Source organism: Ambystoma mexicanum, chromosome 11, assembly GCF_040938575.1.
Source record: "Ambystoma mexicanum isolate Mex_15411 chromosome 11, UKY_AmexF1_1, whole genome shotgun sequence".
NCBI classification, from domain to species: Eukaryota; Metazoa; Chordata; class Amphibia; order Caudata; family Ambystomatidae; genus Ambystoma; species Ambystoma mexicanum.
Window position 1 is genome coordinate 842,313,357 of NC_090934.1, and position 18,151 is coordinate 842,331,507.

At 45.7% G+C, this 18,151-nt stretch overlaps 1 protein-coding gene across 1 annotated transcript in view; it reads right to left on the bottom strand.

Moving 5' to 3' along the window:
- LOC138503800 (3-galactosyl-N-acetylglucosaminide 4-alpha-L-fucosyltransferase FUT3-like) overlaps nt 1-15,987 on the bottom strand; it is a 191,522-nt gene extending 175,535 nt beyond the window's left edge. The window contains exon 1 of the mRNA XM_069623802.1: nt 15,881-15,987. The gene's annotated coding sequence lies outside the window, so the exon portion shown is untranslated. The remainder of the gene's footprint in view (nt 1-15,880) is intronic.
- Nucleotides 15,988-18,151: the final 2,164 nt, after the last annotated feature.

Genomic DNA, 18,151 nt, shown 5'->3' on the forward strand with positions numbered 1-18,151 from the left:
CCATGGTATTCTTTTTTCTTCTGCCATTGGTTTTGGTATTGTGGTTGTTACCCATATTAGGAGTACCAGTGTGTTTGCCCTGGCTAGTTTTATTATTGGAACTTTCATTAGAGTCTTTGGCATTATTATTTGTTTTGTCATTGGTTTTGGTATTATAGTTGTTATCCTTATTAGGCAAAGCTGTTTTAGCTTGTGATTTGTTAGTTGGTGGTTCATAGAGTTTGGATAGTCTAGCATGAAGTTTATTATTTCTGACTATAGTGGAACAAGGTAAATTTGTCTTACTGAAGAGGCTGTTGGTATTTAGAATAGTAGGTGGCAAGAAGTTAAAGGCCACGACATTGGTGTATTCTGATTGAGTGGAATGTTTGTCTAGGTTCGGCGTAGGTAAAAATCTAGTAGGTTTAATGGTTGACAGCTGATTGCCAATTTTAAGCCTTGGCAGGAATGTAGACGCTTTAATTTCCTGTGGTAGGACGGTTTTGTATGCCATAATGCTGTACTGGTAGACAGGGTGGTTGGAGCCTGCTGTTTTAGCCAGTAGACTTACTGCCAGTAGGGCACACAGTAGTTTTATCAGCACATGAATGGTAATGCGCATAGTGGAGGTAGTTTGCCACAGAGGTTGACAAGATACTATAATTTTATGAAGACAATTTATAGGTGTACCAGGGCCACAGTGCCAAGTAGTTGGTAATGCTAGGCACTAGGTACATGAACTAGGCAGAAACATTGCAGTCACGCTGTGCAAAGGGCAGAGCTAGGGCAGATATATTAGCAATTTGTAGGTAAAAAATATTCATTGTAATTTGTACATAGCAACATCAATGAAACGATAATCCCCTAAGAATACAATATCCTAGATAAGCTAGATACATATCTCAAAGGCACTGACAAATTATAGTAGGCTGGTCATAGAACTTAAAAGTGCAAGTTGCTAAATGTGGGTTCAATGACAATGAATAAACATAATAAGTTAAAAATGGAAATATAGAGTGACCGGTGTGCCATAAGGCAGATATCAGTAGGTAAAACAATATAATATGGACCGATCATTTAGGCAATGCGCTATTGGGCACTCACTAGGCAGATGCCATATGAGGTGATCGCTAAGCAGTGCAATTGTCGCTGGCAAAACAAGGTGGCTCAATAGAGTATACGACAAACGCAATCATTAGACCAATGGGGATATGGTTAGAAATATGTTAGGTTATACATTCTGTTGAAGTATGCAGGAAGTTATACATATGTAGATCTAACGAGATGCCAAGGCGCCCTTTAGAGTAGCAGACTAAAAGCGCAGTACGGTACATTAGACATGCGCAACCAGGGTTCTCTGGGCCGATGGATATAGCTAACAGTATTAGTTATGATTCTGTAGAGATGAAACTGTATTGGTAGCGTTGCACGATGCGTGGCCACATGGGCTCCCTAGGTCATGACCGGGTAATGCACGTAGTAAGATAATGCAACGACACGGATATAGTCTCCACACGGTCACACTGCAGGAGGGGGCACATTCAGCAGGGGACTAACACAGTACAGTATTTAAATGAAAAGTCCAGATCCAGAGTCCAGATCCTGCTAGGTAGTTAAAGTAGGCAGAGCATTCTTTCGGCAGTGTTACTGTGAAGCTCGCAATGCTCTATTTGCCAGAACTAACGTTAAGGTCGCTTAAGCGCTATGATACGTGGCAGCGTGAAGTACATTTGTGAAGCCCTTACCGATTGTTTAGAGGCAGGTGAAGAGATGGGCAGGGTGTCTGGCCCCTCTGCTCTGTCAGGCGGTGACAGGCTAGGACAGGCACTAGCCTTATCGGGCAGGCCTTTGAGGAGCAGACCAGCTAGCGCCTTCCGGTGGCGGCAACCTGCACAAAAGCAAAGCAGGGACCAATCGGGCTAAGCGCTCTTCGACCTTAGTTGCTAGATAACCAAATCAAAAAAGCAGAGGCAGCGGCCATCTTAGATAATACTCATGGTCGTAGACGGTGATTCGAGGGGGAAGGCAACAGGTTTCCCTCGATTTAGAGATATAAAAGATAATGCTGATGAACTTGTGGTGCAGAGCATTCGAAATGTGATAGAACAATAGGAGGAGATGATCTTGTAGTGCGGGCAGGCTTACCCTGATGCTACGGTGCACGGGAGCAGCGCTTTGCTTCTCCTGATGCAGCTGGAGAGTGGCATCGGGATGGGCTCCCTGGATCCGTGAGACTTTGTTTGGCCATGGTAAATTTCCACCCCTCTGTAAGCAGAGCATCGTTTGTGTTTCGAGCATTGAAAAAGTTCTCATCCCAGGTGGGGGATATATCCCCTTCTACTGTAAAAATATCAGATCAGTAGAGGTGGGGTTTTTAGTCTCAGTGTAAAGCCCCTGAAAATGATCGAACCAAACATCCATAGCTATACAACCCTGTATCATTGGGTTGCATGTTTCCATGCTATCGGTAAACTGTTTCCAGAAAGCAACAGAATCCCCAGAGTTCTCTGCTTCCAATAGTTTATCCCATTTGTCACTCAAGGAGGCTTTCTTTTTTTACTTAACAAGCAACTATAGTTGGTTCTTAATTGGCATAGGACTTCTTTGTTTCTCCTCCTCCATCTTTATGCAAGGAAGACCACTTTAGCTTCCCTGCATTCTTTATCATACCATTGTTCTTGATTCACAGTCAACATTTTAACTAATCTAAGACAGTTTCAGTATTTGATAAAGGGACACTGTGCTCTACTAACCCTAACCTGTTTTCAAGTTGTCTTTTTAGATGCAATGATAATACTGTTCTCCTTCTATGTAACCAATCCTGCAGCAACGATAGTCTGGTGGGTGTAACACTACAAGGCAAAAAATCCAGACAATTTGATGCGTTAAGGTTCAACATTTTATTTGTTTTTTTATTGTAAATTAGTACCCGAGCAGGTGTTTCTCAGTGTAACAAATGCACCGATCGGTGCGTTTGCGAGCTTTATCTGCTGGTAAGGCTGCACACGTTATTGTGCTTCCCTTGTGCAGGTGTTGGCTTGTTTTTTTTTTAGGCCACCGGGGGAAGTGAGAAGGGACTATATGTAGTCCCTTCTCTCTGTTCCATGGCAGCCAGTTTTTTACCTTTTTTTCAATTTACTTGAATGGCCGGTCAGACCACTACTATTTGTAGTCCCTTCTCCCCTTCCATGGTGGCCATTTTCTTTGTTTACTATGGCCGCCACGGAAAGAGAAAATGAACTACTTTCCCTGTTTCGCAGTCACAAAAAAAACACCATTAGTAACCCGTTTTAACGAGCCGCGGTACAAATGAAAATAAGCCCGTTCTCTGCAGGCCATTACTGCATAAGGTAATGCCTCCGGGGCCATAGTTACAGGCCTGAGCGTAGCAAGGTCCTTAACGAAGGCCCCGGGGGCATTACCTTATTTCGTAATGGCCACCAGGTGAGGGGCTTTTTGCCTAATTAAACCCAAATGATTCAGTCAAACATCTGAGTACTTGCAAAAATTATCACAACTAAGTAACAAAAAACAATGGCCAACTGACCTAAATCAAAAACACAGTGCACTCCAGAGTCCTAGTGCACACACCTCATAATACAGATACTAATAGTTGCACAAACATTGATATTGTAATTTAGTTCAGAATGATTCAATCATACATCTAAATCAGAGGTCTTCAACCTGTGGGGCGCGCCCCTCTAGGGGGGCATGGCCGCATCTCAGGGGGGGCGCGAGAGCCCAGCACGAAATGTTAAAAAAAAAAAAATGATTTTGTTTTTCTTTTTTAGATAGGAGGAAATGGGCAGGGGCGGCTCACATGGTTGGACTGGACCATAGAAGTGGCCCGCAGTTGCAAATGGATAGTCATTCCTTTAGTCACAGACTGTTTGAATAGTACCCAAGGGGGTGTTTTTTGTTAAAATGTAAGCAAATTGTGATATGTAAAGAATATTTATTCAGCAACAATTGTCAAAACTACTAGCTGCACAGTGAAGTAACTCATCAAACTGGCCCACATTGGCCAGAAAAGTGGCCCATTTTGATTGGCCTACTAGCATTTTGCATTTTTGGTGCGGGCACTGACCTATTGCCCTATAAGCCATTCGAGCCTGGCAGCTCATCCATAATGGGTGAGGGGGCCTCCACCCAGTGGCCCCCTCACCCATTATGCAGGAGCCGAGGAGCCAATCCAGTGAAACACTGAGCACTCCCTCAGCTGCTTTTTCCAGCTGAGGGAGTGCTCCTGGGCTGGCTGAACTGTCAAACGGAAACACTGTTTCCCTTTGACAGTTCAGTTCCCCAGCCGCACATGCTCACTGAGCCATGCAATGTTGGGGGAGTTTTGCTTTGCATGCCTTGCATAGCTCATTGGAAATGTTGGCTGAGACACTGCATGTCTGTATGTGCGAGGGGGAGCTCCTGCGCCTCCTCACACATATGGACGGAGCAACCTGGAGCGGGGCATTTCAGCACCCACGGGCAGGATGGGAGGAGGAGGGTTGTACAAAAAAGGCATTTTAAAAATGCCTTTGTTGCACAATCCCCCCTACCCACCTGCCAAATTCAGCTCTCCTTCTGAGGCATAGTGGAGCCCCGGGGACAGGGATGGTATTATTTTTTTACTGGATGTCTATCATAGATGTCCACTCAAAAGAATGCTCTAAAATGCAACATTTTAACCCATTATTTAAAAAAAAATTAATGGGCAGAAAAGCCCCCACGAAACCCCATTTATTGGTTCGGGCTCCTCGCTGCGCTCGGTCGCTATGGCATTTTTGTGGGGAAACATGTATGCCCCTCCACTTAAAGAATTCACCAGCTCCCACTGGCCCTCGGACTGTGTTGGGAACGGGATGGAGGGACCCCAGGGACTGTAGTGGGAGCAGGATGGGCGGAAACACTGGGATAGTGGTGGGAGCAGGGTGGGGAGAGCCCAGGGTCTTTGATGGGGTAGGGAGAGCCCAGTGACTGGTTAGGAGTTGGATGAGGGAGGCCAGAGACTGTTATGGAAGCAGGTGGGAAGGCCAGGGACTATACTGGGAGTAGGGTGCAGTGATGGTGCGCAATAGTTCATAGCCATTTGTACATAATGTCCACTTGGCCTTTTTGGGGGGGGGGCAGCCTGCCCAAAATTGGATCGGGGGGCCAGGCTAAAAATGTTTGGAGACCACTGATCTAAATAGTAGCAAAAATGCCTACAACTAAGTAATACCACAAATAACCAAAGGACCTACATTAACTCACTAGAGAGCATGTGCTAATGTTTCGCCCACCAGGGCTTTTTCCAGGTAGTATTTGTATCAATTCATCAATAACCACACACATTATAATATCACACTGTTTTTACAGTTCCATCCCCACAATTATTTAACAATTCTTCTTGATCCTACATTCCTCCTGTTGGCACATATTCGCAATTATAAACAGTTGTAAATCACATTGCTCCTCAATCCACAATCTATGTATAGGTTATATCTATAAAGAAAGGGAGAGAATAACAAATAGTTTTATGAGAAAGGAAAAGAAGAAAAAGAGGTAAGCAATCAGTTCTTAATAGGACAATATTTCCATGCCGATTCAAACGTGTCCAAACCTATTTTCTGAGTAACTCAAAAATATGCCCCGTTACATTTACCTGAAGTCCAAACCACCACCACTGTCATGAACCTCCCACACTTACACAACATGATTTATTGAGACTCAAATTAGAGCTGAATTCCACAAAATTCGGATGGTACTGTCAGGATCCATCCCTGGAAGATATGGCAGAAGTGGAAGTTTTCGCCGCGGAGAACCTGCACTTAGCAGTCCAGTCCTCATCCAACATGGCTGCCGTTACTATTTAAGCAAGCTCCGCCCACCTCCCGGCGCGTTGTATCTGTATTGCTACTCCTAGTTGATACCAGCGCTCAGCCAAATTACTCTGTTTCGCTCTCTCTGAGTCCCTCCTGTTGTGCTACCCATACCCGCTCGTCTTACCTCTGTTTTTTTTGCCTTTCACTACTCCCTTGTTCCGTTCTCGGCACTTCTCCGCCACTCCTTTTCAGACTTTCCCTTTTACTTAGGCATCTTGCCTTTCGTACTAGCGGTTCGCCGCCTACCTCGCGTATCTTCGTGTTCCTCCCTGTGCCTTCGTGGATCCAACCGTTTCTGGTAAGTAGGGACTTCTTTACTTCTCCCTCTTTTCCTACATTTCCCTCTCGGCTCGGTCCGATTCCCCATTCCGGACTCTTCTTCCTTTCTCTCTTCCTCCATTACTGCTCATTGCTGCTACCTCGCCTCTTCGGATTGGTGCCGGCCTCCTTTTCCTCGAGACACCTTCACTTCGGAGGATTGAACCAACTTGCTCGATCCACTCATATCTTGGCTTCGTTCCGGATCTCTCGATACCACATAAATCATTGGAGTCGCCCCATTAATACCATCTCGGAAAGGCTACACAGGGTTTTTTCACCGTCCATCGGTTTTTTCCCTGTCGCGGGGCTTTGGCTCCTCGGGGCCCCCCAAGACAGGTTCCACCTCCTGTCGAGGTGGCCTCCGAGGGAGCCAGACCCTACTTGCATGACAGGAGGTCCAGAGACAAGTCTACAAGGGAAGATACCAGAACCCTTCGAAGATCCTCCAAACACGCCAAGGACAAGCAAGAGGAAGCCTCAGGTGAGGAGAAGGGTGGTAACGGTGAACATTCTGACAGAATACAACGCCCAGACAGAATCATGGCTTCCCTTGAACAATATCAGGAACTGGTGGCAGCATTGCAGGGACTAACTCTAGAAGTCCAATCCTTGAAAACCGAAAATGCCGCCCTACGCCAACAAGTGGTCCTACATAGGGATGACCAAGGAGACCTACCACCCATGCCTTTATCCTTCGGAAAGTATGATGGCTATCCAGGCGGTCTAAAGGAGTACCTAGACGCCTGCCACGTATATTTTGCCTTTCGTCCCCACGCCTTTGAAACAGCCAGAGCGAAAGTGGGGTTTCTCATAGCTAATCTCACCGGAAATGCATTGGCCTGGGCCACCCCGTTGGTAACAATAAATGATCCTGCACTGGCTAATTATGACTCTTTTGTGGACCTTTTCAAGGCCAGATTTGATCGTCCAGAGGTTTTGTACACCTCTTTCGAAGCTATACTAGATGTAGAACAAGGTAACACCGATGTACAGACCTACATTTCTCGTTTCCTGAGACTGGTGGCGAAAACAGATTGGCCAGAATCCGCCAAACAGACGATCTTTCGGAGGGGACTTAAGGATGAGTTGAAGGATGAGTTAGCCCGAGTAGCTCGACCTCCGTCCTTTCAAGATCTCATGTCACTCACTCTCCAATTAGAGTATCGTCTTAACGAACGCCGCCTGGAAAGGAGAAGACCTCGTCTTAGTCAGCCTTCATCCAGCCCAACTCCTCACCCTTCGAGGGAACCGTCCACCCGAGAGGAACCTATGCAGATAGGAGCAACCCGAGGCCCTCTCACACCTGCAGAACGCAAGAGACGCAGCGATTCAGGTCTCTGTATGTATTGCGGCTCTTCAAAACACCTGCTCAGAGATTGTCCAGAAGTACCTCCAAGAAGGAAGGAAAACTTCCACCCTCGGTCCTTTGCAAGGGAGGTCTCGGGGGGACAAGATACAGTCCTTGCAACCTTACCAGACCAACAGAATTAAGTGAGGATAATAGCCTGATGGTATTTCGAGTCAAACTTTGGACATCCAAGACTTCATGTGTGGAAGTCTTAGCCATGCTGGACTGCGGTGCCGCAGGGAACTTTATGGACGAAGGATGGGCCCGAGAACAACAGATCCCCTTTAAGCAGAAGGATAAGCCCATTCCAGTAGAAGGAGTGGATGGGACCCCCCTGTCCTCAGGCCCAATCCAATCCGAGACGATACCTTTACGTTTGGATTTGGGTGAGCATCAGGAACTGCTAGTATTCGATCTTATTAGAGCAGCCCACTTTCCCTTAGTGATAGGAATACCCTGGCTAAGAAGACATAATCCCCAAATAAACTGGACTACCAACTGTGTGCGTTTTGATTCTTCCTACTGTGAACAGCACTGTCAATCTGCCATTCGGGTCAAAGGAAAGGACAGGAACAACGGATCCCCTCTACTTAAGGTGGTCTCATCTGTTCCCCGTCAGTACCAAGAATATGCTGAGGTCTTTGAAGACACTACACCCAAACTCCTACCACCTCATCGGCCAGAGGATTGTGCCATAGAACTCACCCCGGAGTCGGCTGTCCCATTTGGCAGGATGTTTCCCCTATCTCTTTCCGAAAGACAGGCCTTAAGAAAATATCTAGATGACAACCTGCAGAATGGTCTAGTACAGGAATCAAGGTCTTCAGGGGGGGCTTCACTGTTTTTCATTCCAAAAAAGGACACCACCGAACTACGTCCCTGCATAGACTATAGAGGGTTGAATCGGATCACAATCCGTGATCGCTACCCTATGCCACTCATAAGGGACATCCTGGAAGCAGTGAGAGGATCCTCTTACTTCACCAAATTGGACCTCAGGGGAGCCTACCATCTCCTCAGAGTAAGGAGAGGTGACGAGTGGAAGACCGCATTTCGGACCCCATTCGGATTATATGAATACAGAGTTATGCCCTTCGGTCTGGTGAATGCCCCTGCAGTCTTTCAGAGGTTTATCGACAAGATTTTCTCCGACATGTTGTTTGTCTCGGTGGTCGTTTATTTAGACGACATATTGATCTATTCTCAAGAACTACTGGAACATCGTGAACAAGTCAAAAAGGTGTTACATCGACTCCGAGCAAATCACCTCCTGGTAAAACCAGAAAAGTGCCAGTTTGAGGTAACCTCTGTCTCTTATCTAGGTTATGTCCTCTCGAAGGAAGGGATCAGGATGGAACCCGGAAAGATAAAGGCGATCCTAGACTGGAAGGAGCCAAGAAGTGTCAAAGAGATCCAATCTTTCTTAGGGTTGGCAAATTTCTATCGCCAATTTATCCCCAACTTTTCTAACTTGATGCTACCCATTACAGGTCTCCTTAAAAAAGGGGTCCAGTACGCCTTTGGAGCAGAACAGAAAGGAGCCTTCTTACAGCTCAAGGAACTGTTTACCTCCGCTCCCATACTGGTACAACCAGATCAAACAAGACCATTTATAATGGAAACTGATGCCTCGGGGGGAGCAGTGGGAGCCATTCTGTTGCAAAAGGCAGAAGACGGTCTCACGCATCCAGTAGCGTATTATTCTAAGACCTTGACAAAGAGCGAACGAAATTACTCTGTCTTAGAAAGAGAATTACTGGCCATCAAACTGGCATGCCAAGAGTGGAGACACTTATTACAAGGAGCAGCACACCCATTTCAGGTACGAACTGATCATCGTAACCTTAGAGTTTTAAAGCAGATGGAGTGTACCAATGCCCGACATGCTCGGTGGGCATATTTCTTCTCCCAATATGACTTCAACATCACCTATTTACCAGGATCAGAGAATAAGATGGCAGATGCCCTCTCCAGATGTCCAGGAGAAGAAACTGACCACAATCAAGAGCATGATCTCTTATTTCCCAACCTAAAGATCACGGCAGGTGTCTCTCTCTTTTTGCAAGAACTTACCTCCCAATACGGTGCGCTATCAACCATACCAACCACTGTCAATCTGGCTGATGACGGTTTGTACTACCATGGTACTGGGTTGTTTCTCCCATCCAAAGGACTTCAGGAGCAGATCCTCTCCTGGTGTCATGATACCCCCCTGGCTGGACACCCCGGTATCAAGAAGACTCAAGATCTCATAGGTCGAAGGTTTTGGTGGCCAGAACTCCACAAGGATGTGGAGAGATATGTCTCGTCCTGCCCGATTTGTGCTACCAATAAATACCAAACAGGCAAACCGTTGGGCGAACTGCAACAACCTACCTTACCCACCCAACCTTGGGAACATGTGTCTACGGATTTTATTGTCGATCTCCCAAAATCAGAAGGAATGACCGCAATCATGGTAACTATTGACTCATACAGTAAACTGGCCCACTTCTCGGCATTGGAAGGTCTTCCGTCAGCTCCAAAGACTGCTTCAGTCTTCCTCCGGGATATTGTACGTTTGCATGGCCTACCTCGTACCATAGTTTCAGACAGAGGTACCCAATTTACCTCTAGATTCTGGACTTTGTTATGTCAACAGTTGGGGATTCACAGAGCACTATCGTCAGGATTTCATCCACAGAGTAACGGGCAGACAGAGAGACTTAATGCCGGACTTGAGCAGTACTTAAGATGTTTTTGCAGCAACAGACAGGAGAACTGGTCTTCCTACCTCGCGCAAGCCGAGTTCGCCTATAACAACAACTACCATACCTCGACTAAGATGAGCCCTTTCTATTGCACTTATGGTTACCATCCTCAGCAGATGCCTTGGTCTGGAATGCAGTCCACCAAATCTCCTGCCATAGACGACCGGTTATCAGAACTAAAGAAGGTACATAAGTTGGCAAAAGAAGCATTAGAGGATAGCCGACTAGCACAAAAGAAGTGGGCCGACAGAAGCAGAAGACCCAACCCAGATTGGAAGTCCGGACAGAGGGTCTGGTTGTCCACAAGATATTTACCCAAGTGGATACACACCGGCAAATTCGCTCCACGATATCTGGGTCCTTATCCTATTGTGAGACAAATAAACCCAGTCGCCTACGAAATCCGCATGCCAAAGAAACTCCAGAGAGTACACCCTGTTTTCCACACATCACTGCTTAAAGAATATAAGGTGGATCCTTTCTCACGAAAGTTTCAGAAGACCAGGACTCCGTCCACAGTAGAACCACAAGAATATGAAGTGGAATACCTAGTGGATTCCCGGTATTATCAAGGCCGTCTCCAATATCTTGTCCATTGGAAGGGTTTCTCCACTGAAGAAAGAACCTGGGAACCCAGACACCACCTGCATGCTCCAAGATTACTGAGAGAGTTTCACCTGAGATACCCGGGAAAACCTGGGGGCTTTCGGAGGGAGAAGGGTTATACTGTCAGGATCCATCCCTGGAAGATATGGCAGAAGTGGAAGTTTTCGCCGCGGAGAACCTGCACTTAGCAGTCCAGTCCTCATCCAACATGGCTGCCGTTACTATTTAAGCAAGCTCCGCCCACCTCCCGGCGCGTTGTATCTGTATTGCTACTCCTAGTTGATACCAGCGCTCAGCCAAATTACTCTGTTTCGCTCTCTCTGAGTCCCTCCTGTTGTGCTACCCATACCCGCTCGTCTTACCTCTGTTTTTTTTGCCTTTCACTACTACCTTGTTCCGTTCTCGGCACTTCTCCGCCACTCCTTTTCAGACTTTCCCTTTTACTTAGGCATCTTGCCTTTCGTACTAGCGGTTCGCCGCCTACCTCGCGTATCTTCGTGTTCCTCCCTGTGCCTTCGTGGATCCAACCGTTTCTGGTAAGTAGGGACTTCTTTACTTCTCCCTCTTTTCCTACCTTTCCCTCTCGGCTCGGTCCGATTCCCCATTCCGGACTCTTCTTCCTTTCTCTCTTCCTCCATTACTGCTCATTGCTGCTACCTCGCCTCTTCGGATTGGTGCCGGCCTCCTTTTCCTCGAGACACCTTCACTTCGGAGGATTGAACCAACTTGCTCGATCCACTCATATCTTGGCTTCGTTCCGGATCTCTCGATACCACATAAATCATTGGAGTCGCCCCATTAATACCATCTCGGAAAGGCTACACAGGGTTTTTTCACCGTCCATCGGTTTTTTCCCTGTCGCGGGGCTTTGGCTCCTCGGGGCCCCCCAAGACAGGTTCCACCTCCTGTCGAGGTGGCCTCCGAGGGAGCCAGACCCTACTTGCATGACAGGAGGTCCAGAGACAAGTCTACAAGGGAAGATACCAGAACCCTTCGAAGATCCTCCAAACACGCCAAGGACAAGCAAGAGGAAGCCTCAGGTGAGGAGAAGGGTGGTAACGGTGAACATTCTGACAGGTACTGTACCTCTTCTCCCAATGTTATGAGCCTATTTAGTGTTCAAATAGTCCTTCTGAACACATCTTACCTAGCTACCAATTGACTTAGTGCCACAAAATTCAAAAGGTACTGCACCTCTCCACCCAATATTATATACCAGATTTGTACTCAAATAGTCCTTATGAGCGCATCCTACTCAGCTACAAAAGGTCTCAAATGTTCATATATAGAATAGTATTATGAATCCATTCCACGAATTTATCATCAAACCTCTGGGTGGTCAATGTTAGTTCTGTATCCTATGATATAAATCAAATCCCTTATAATATCATTCTGATTATGCTTCGTACTGTGATTGGCTAGCTAGTCCTTAATGGCACCCTTGGTTATATAACATGGAGTCGCCAGTGTATTCCACATCAATGTTTCCCCAAAAATCTGTTCAAAAGAGATTAAACAACCCCATATATTTAGCACTCTTGTCCCTCAGAAACCATAAGTTACCTTATATAGGTTCATTCAACTCTAATCCTTTATCAGCAATAGTTCTTCTTCATCCTGTTTCACAAATACTACCTGGATAAAGCCCTGGTGGGCAAAACATTGGCACATGCTCTCTAATGACTTAATCTAGGTCATTTGGTTATTCGTGCTATTACTTAGATGTGGGCATTTTTGCCACTATTTAGATGTATGATTTAATAATTTTGAACTAAATTACAATATCAATTTTTGTGCAATTGTTAGTATCTGTATTATGAGGTATGTGTACTAGGACTCTGGAGTACACTGTGTTTTTTATTTAGGCCAGTTGGCCATTTTTTGCTGTTACTTAGTTGTAAGGTAAGAATTTTTGCAAGTACTCAGATGTATGACTGAATCATTTGAATGTATATACAATAACAAACATATACAATTTTGAACCATAGCACATCAAATTGTCCGGATTTTATTTCAACTTTTTAACTAAGCCATCTGGTTTTGTGAATGGCCAAAATAGTGTAGCTTTGAAAACATTTATAATTCCCAGATTTGATAAACTAGCATCACATAGCTTTCCAATATGCCCTAGCCTTGTATGTCAATATATATGGCTGGAATGCAGCTACCTGTATCACAGCGAGCCCGTTTTATCGAACAGCTATCTTGTCCTGTAACAGCTCTAACCGTGTTGCTGCATTCAGTCTATTGTTTTGTTAATTGTTCCTTTGAGTTATCTGACTAAGTGCCTCATTATAAGGTTGCCGGTCCGGTAACAACGGTACCGGTAAGCTTGCCGGTACCGTTGTTACTGAACCGGCAAACTACGAGTTCTGCTCGTGGGTGCCTTACCGCCCGCCAGGTCTGACCAGGCGGGCGGACCGGCACCCGCGAGCAAACCATGTCGGATGCACCGGCACCATTCCTGAAGGGAGCCAGTGCATCCGGCATCCCCATTCCCATTGAGTCCAATGGGACTCAAATGGGAATGGGGACTCATATTTTCCGGCACCCAGGAATGGGCAATTACCGGGTCCGCGGGTGCTGTAATGCCCCGGTAATTGCCCATTCCTTGGCGCTGGGAAAAAAATTACTCCGGCGGCCGGTACGGCTACCGCTGGAGTCATAATGAGGCCCTAAGTCTTAGTAGTCTAGGTTCACTCTCAAACTGTTCTAGTATTGGTATTACAGGCCCAATCCCGCGCTGAGAGGAGGATGCTGTTAATGCGTGAGGAGCTATTATTGCCGAAAAAGGTGTGTTTGGCAGGTTGGTCCCCTTTACACCTGCTATTACATGCCCTCAGTGGGATATCCCACGCTACATCTTCATCCTTGAATAGATCAGTTATTTCTCTGATTAGTTCAAATTGAACATTAAAATCTCCAGCCACAATAAAATGATCTAACTTTGGAACTTTGTATACAGATTTTTCTATTAGCCTTTCTATGGTTGTGGCCAGATGCGATTCATGTTCCCTGTCCACTCTATTGTATATATTAAAGAGAAGAATCTGGTGCCCTTCTTCCGTTCGCAAATGTAAGTATAAAATATTTGGGGAGCCTGTCTCAGTGTTCACAATTTCGAGGTTTAATCCAGAGTCCACCCAGATCAAAAGACCCTCACTTGATCTACCTCTAGTGCTCTTCTTTGCCAGGGCAGCGAAGGTTTGAAAACCCTGGATGTCTAGCTGTTCTAGCACCCAAGTCTCTTGGAGACAAATTATATAATGCCTCTGAATAAGGTTGCATCACATCTCATCACCCAGGCGTTTTGCTACTCCAGCGATGCTCCACGAGATTATATTAATTACTATTATCATTAGTAGCGGTAATATGCAGCTGCAGTAGCTCATACTATATCAGGTTATGCTGCAATACTCCAGGGCACAATTTTAGAATGGACAGAAGTGCACCTGTGCATGCATACACACATATTTTGGTCACTATTACTGGTCCAATATCCTTTAAAATGCACCATTTGCTGTTCATTTGTCCCCCCCCAAAAGATTCCTTGGGGAGTACAGGAAGTCCCCTCGGCACATATGTATTTGCTCTGACCCACGAATTCAATGAGGCAGGGCGGCCCCTTCCCCCACCACCAGACGTGTTAGTCTCTCCCACAAAGTTTGGCTAAACCTGCTCCCTTGATAACTGCACTCCAGTGAAGCATCAGGATTTGCCAAACTTCGGGCTCTTTGGGGAGAGAGGGGGGGGGGGTTCAACTTAAGGTTGGTCCTATACTTCGGATATTGACTTATTTGGACGTAAACTGTGCAGCTTCTATTTTCAAGCAATCATTAACAGATGGCTTCCCAGCTACCACTCCTTCTTGCCATTACGTCTGTAGATTTCTTCTTTTTGTTTTTAGTAGTATTCTCATTATTATAATTATTTATGGGATAAACTACACCCCTGCCGTTGCTCCTCTATTTGATAAAGGAACTCCTCATTGAAGTGCAATATCCTTTTTACCTAGAATAGAGGGTCATGCATTACTTATAATACATGGCCACACACTGTCACCCCCTTTAATACCTGGCCTGTTGCTTAAAGAAATGCAAGAGATCTTCCATTTGCTGAACTATATAATCAATGCAGAATCTGCTTAGATTTGTAAAAGTTTAAATATTTTAATAAAATGCACTGAAAACACGTGTTCATGTTGTACTTGAAGATAAGTAATAACACGCAGCTTCTTGCTCACATGAATTAAACGTCGGCAATATACAAATTAAACATTGTACCATAAAACATTAATTGGCAATTAATCGCTGTAAACTGAAAACTATTCCACAAGCAAGGAATTTGCACTCTGGTGGTTTTAGTGCGCGGTATAAATGACCTTTAACATTAACATTAACAAAAACTTGCAATACTGCTGCAGTTGTAGTGGCAGCTGGGATTCGGACATGTTCTGGCTCAAGCAGCAGTCATTGTGATGTCACAGCTGAAGCTTAATAACTGATTTCAGAGAAGTTGTGATGTCATTTTATTACAGGTCAGTTGTGATGTCATAACTAGCCAGAAATAAGATCATTATTTCCAGGCTTGTATACGGATATTGCAGGCTGCCATGCATTGTAAGTTCCGTATTGGCAGTCTAACGCCCAGAACAGCATCCGGGGCGGGATCTTACTTGGAGAGACACCGTGTGATACGACTTCAGTCTTGCTCTGTAGCACAGCAATGATAAGAAAGTCACCCCCATCGCGTCCCCCCTTCCCTCCGCGCACGGTGCTCTTATAACGTAGCTGCCAATTGACCCTATCGTGTCCATGATGTGATGTGTGCTACCTCCAGAAAGTCCTTAATTTTAGTATCACCGATTTGTGGGTCGTAACACATGTGGCCATTTTACAGTTGGACTGGCAAAATGAAGCCACGAAGCCCATACAATTGAAGTAAAGTTAGCTGAAAAGCCAGCGTCGCTCGAAAGCAGTGACTAATCTCATACATGGTACCCACGACCACCGACTTACCTGCTAGTTGCTCCGTAGCCGTGAAAGGGCCTGGTCAAACTGCCAGTGCCGCCATAAAAAAGACGCCCTCCCGCTCCTATCTGTTCTCACTAGTTGCCTGTAGCAACCCAAACGCTCAATTAACTGTCAGCCACTTCCCTCTTCCCACTGCTCTGAGAGCCAGCTACGCCCCCCTGGCAGCAAGTCACAGACTGCCATTTTATGCCATGTTTGATGAGTGCATCTCAGCAGGGGAGGGTGGGGGGCTCTAGAAATCAATATCTGTTTCGGGGTTGGGGGGGTGGGGGTGCGGCACACCAGAAGCACAAACAAGACTGGGCCGGGACTTAAACCAATCAGCGCAAAAAAAGGGTAACATTGTTTTAAGTTAAGTAACCGTATCTTTTCCTAAGCCGTTTGTATCCATTAAAAAAAAGATGACAGTATTCAAGTTCTGAACACAGGTAAGAAAATAGTGTGGCTATGTCACGTTAAATAAGCAGCCTAACGAGTTAGGTTACTGTCAGCGGTGGCAACAAGGTCAGCAAAAATTCTTTTGAAGGCATTTGGTCTTATGTTAAGAGTTATTTTTCAAGGAACGCATATTTTGCCGAAATAAGCTTAGCTACAACAGAAACCCACTAGTGCAAAAATGTATATGAAAGAACAAAGGCAGGTTTTTAAAAAAAACCCTCTTCCCTTGTCTGCAGTCATGTGCCGTAATGCTCCCCTTCTCACCGCGCCCTTAATTGTAACTGCTTCCTCCACACGTACACGTTTCCCATCGGCCATTATTCAGCCAAGTAGACTTTGCTCCACTGGGTGTCACTTGCACCACAGAGCCAAACCCTCACAATAGAACAGCGTAAGGTTACAGCATGTGTGTGAACTTTCACCCTGCATCACATGCCGTCTTTGCAGATTTACAAGAACTTGTGGCAGCACGTTTGTCAAGTTTTGAAGAGTAGTGAATCGCCATTGTACTTAACTTCTCATAACCACTCACATTTCAACGCTCAAACACGGCATACACAATTACCTTCTATGTCCTTCTCCCAAGAGGTGCCACCAAGGGGTGGCCAAGAGTGGACATGACCGCCCTTATAAAAACGCTGGCACCCCCAACGCGCCGGTTCGGTTATGTATTTGTTTTGGTCTGCCATCCGAAGATTTCCAGTGACCTCATCACGCCACCCCTAGGAAAAATGTCTGGGGTCGCCACTGCTTCTCACAGACATCAAGCAACAGAACATTACACCTCTTCAGCCCACTTGCTGCCACTAACATGGATTATAAATGTTAGCATGTGGCACACTCAGATGGAACTCTTAGCTTGCATCGCATCTAGACAGTATTATGAATGGTAGCATATGCCACACCTAGATGGAATTCTTAACTTTAGCTTACGTCACATCTAGGCAGGATTATGAATGTTAGCATATACCACACCTAGATGGAATTCTTAACCTCAGCTTGTGCCACATCTAGACAGGATTGTGAATGTTAGCATATGCCACACCTAGATGGAATTCTTAACTTTGGCTTGCGTCACACCTGGACGGGATTGTGAAGGTTAGCATGTGCCACACCTGGATGGAATTCCTAACTTTGGCTTGCGTCGCATCTGGATGGAAATGTGAATGTTGGCATGCGGCAGACTTGAATGAAACTGTGAATGATGATAAGTGCAACACTTAAATGGAATCGGGATCACTAGCCTGCCTCACATCTAGACAGAATACTGAAAATTAGCAAGCGCCACACTCCGAAGGAATAGTGAATGACGGCAAGCATCACACCTAGACATAATTGCAAGGACGGCAATGCCATCTGAGCAATCCACTAACAATTTCATCCCTCTGCATACACCTCTCAAACTCTAACCAAACACAACCACAAGCCTAAAATGCCTCAATCCGCACAAACTTCACTACACTGCAACAAGAAAACAAACTACACATAGACTTGCACATCAGTATATAACGACTACCGACCGTAAAACACCCCAAGCCCAGCCAACAGACCCACCGGGCTGAGGCTTCCAACAGCACATCACTGCTCTCTTGCACTTTTCCAGCTTATTCCCACTAACTCACCCCTCCCCCCTCTTTCAGAGCCGCCAGGGGACCACTCCGGTGGTGATAGTGCACGGTACAAATATCCTTTAACATTAACATTCAAATTAACTTGCATACCACAGTCTGGGCCAATGCATCCTATGGGCAAAGGTGGTCTCTTTCCTGGACACAAACTCCTGTATTCTCTTCAGACAAAACACAGCGACACCCACAT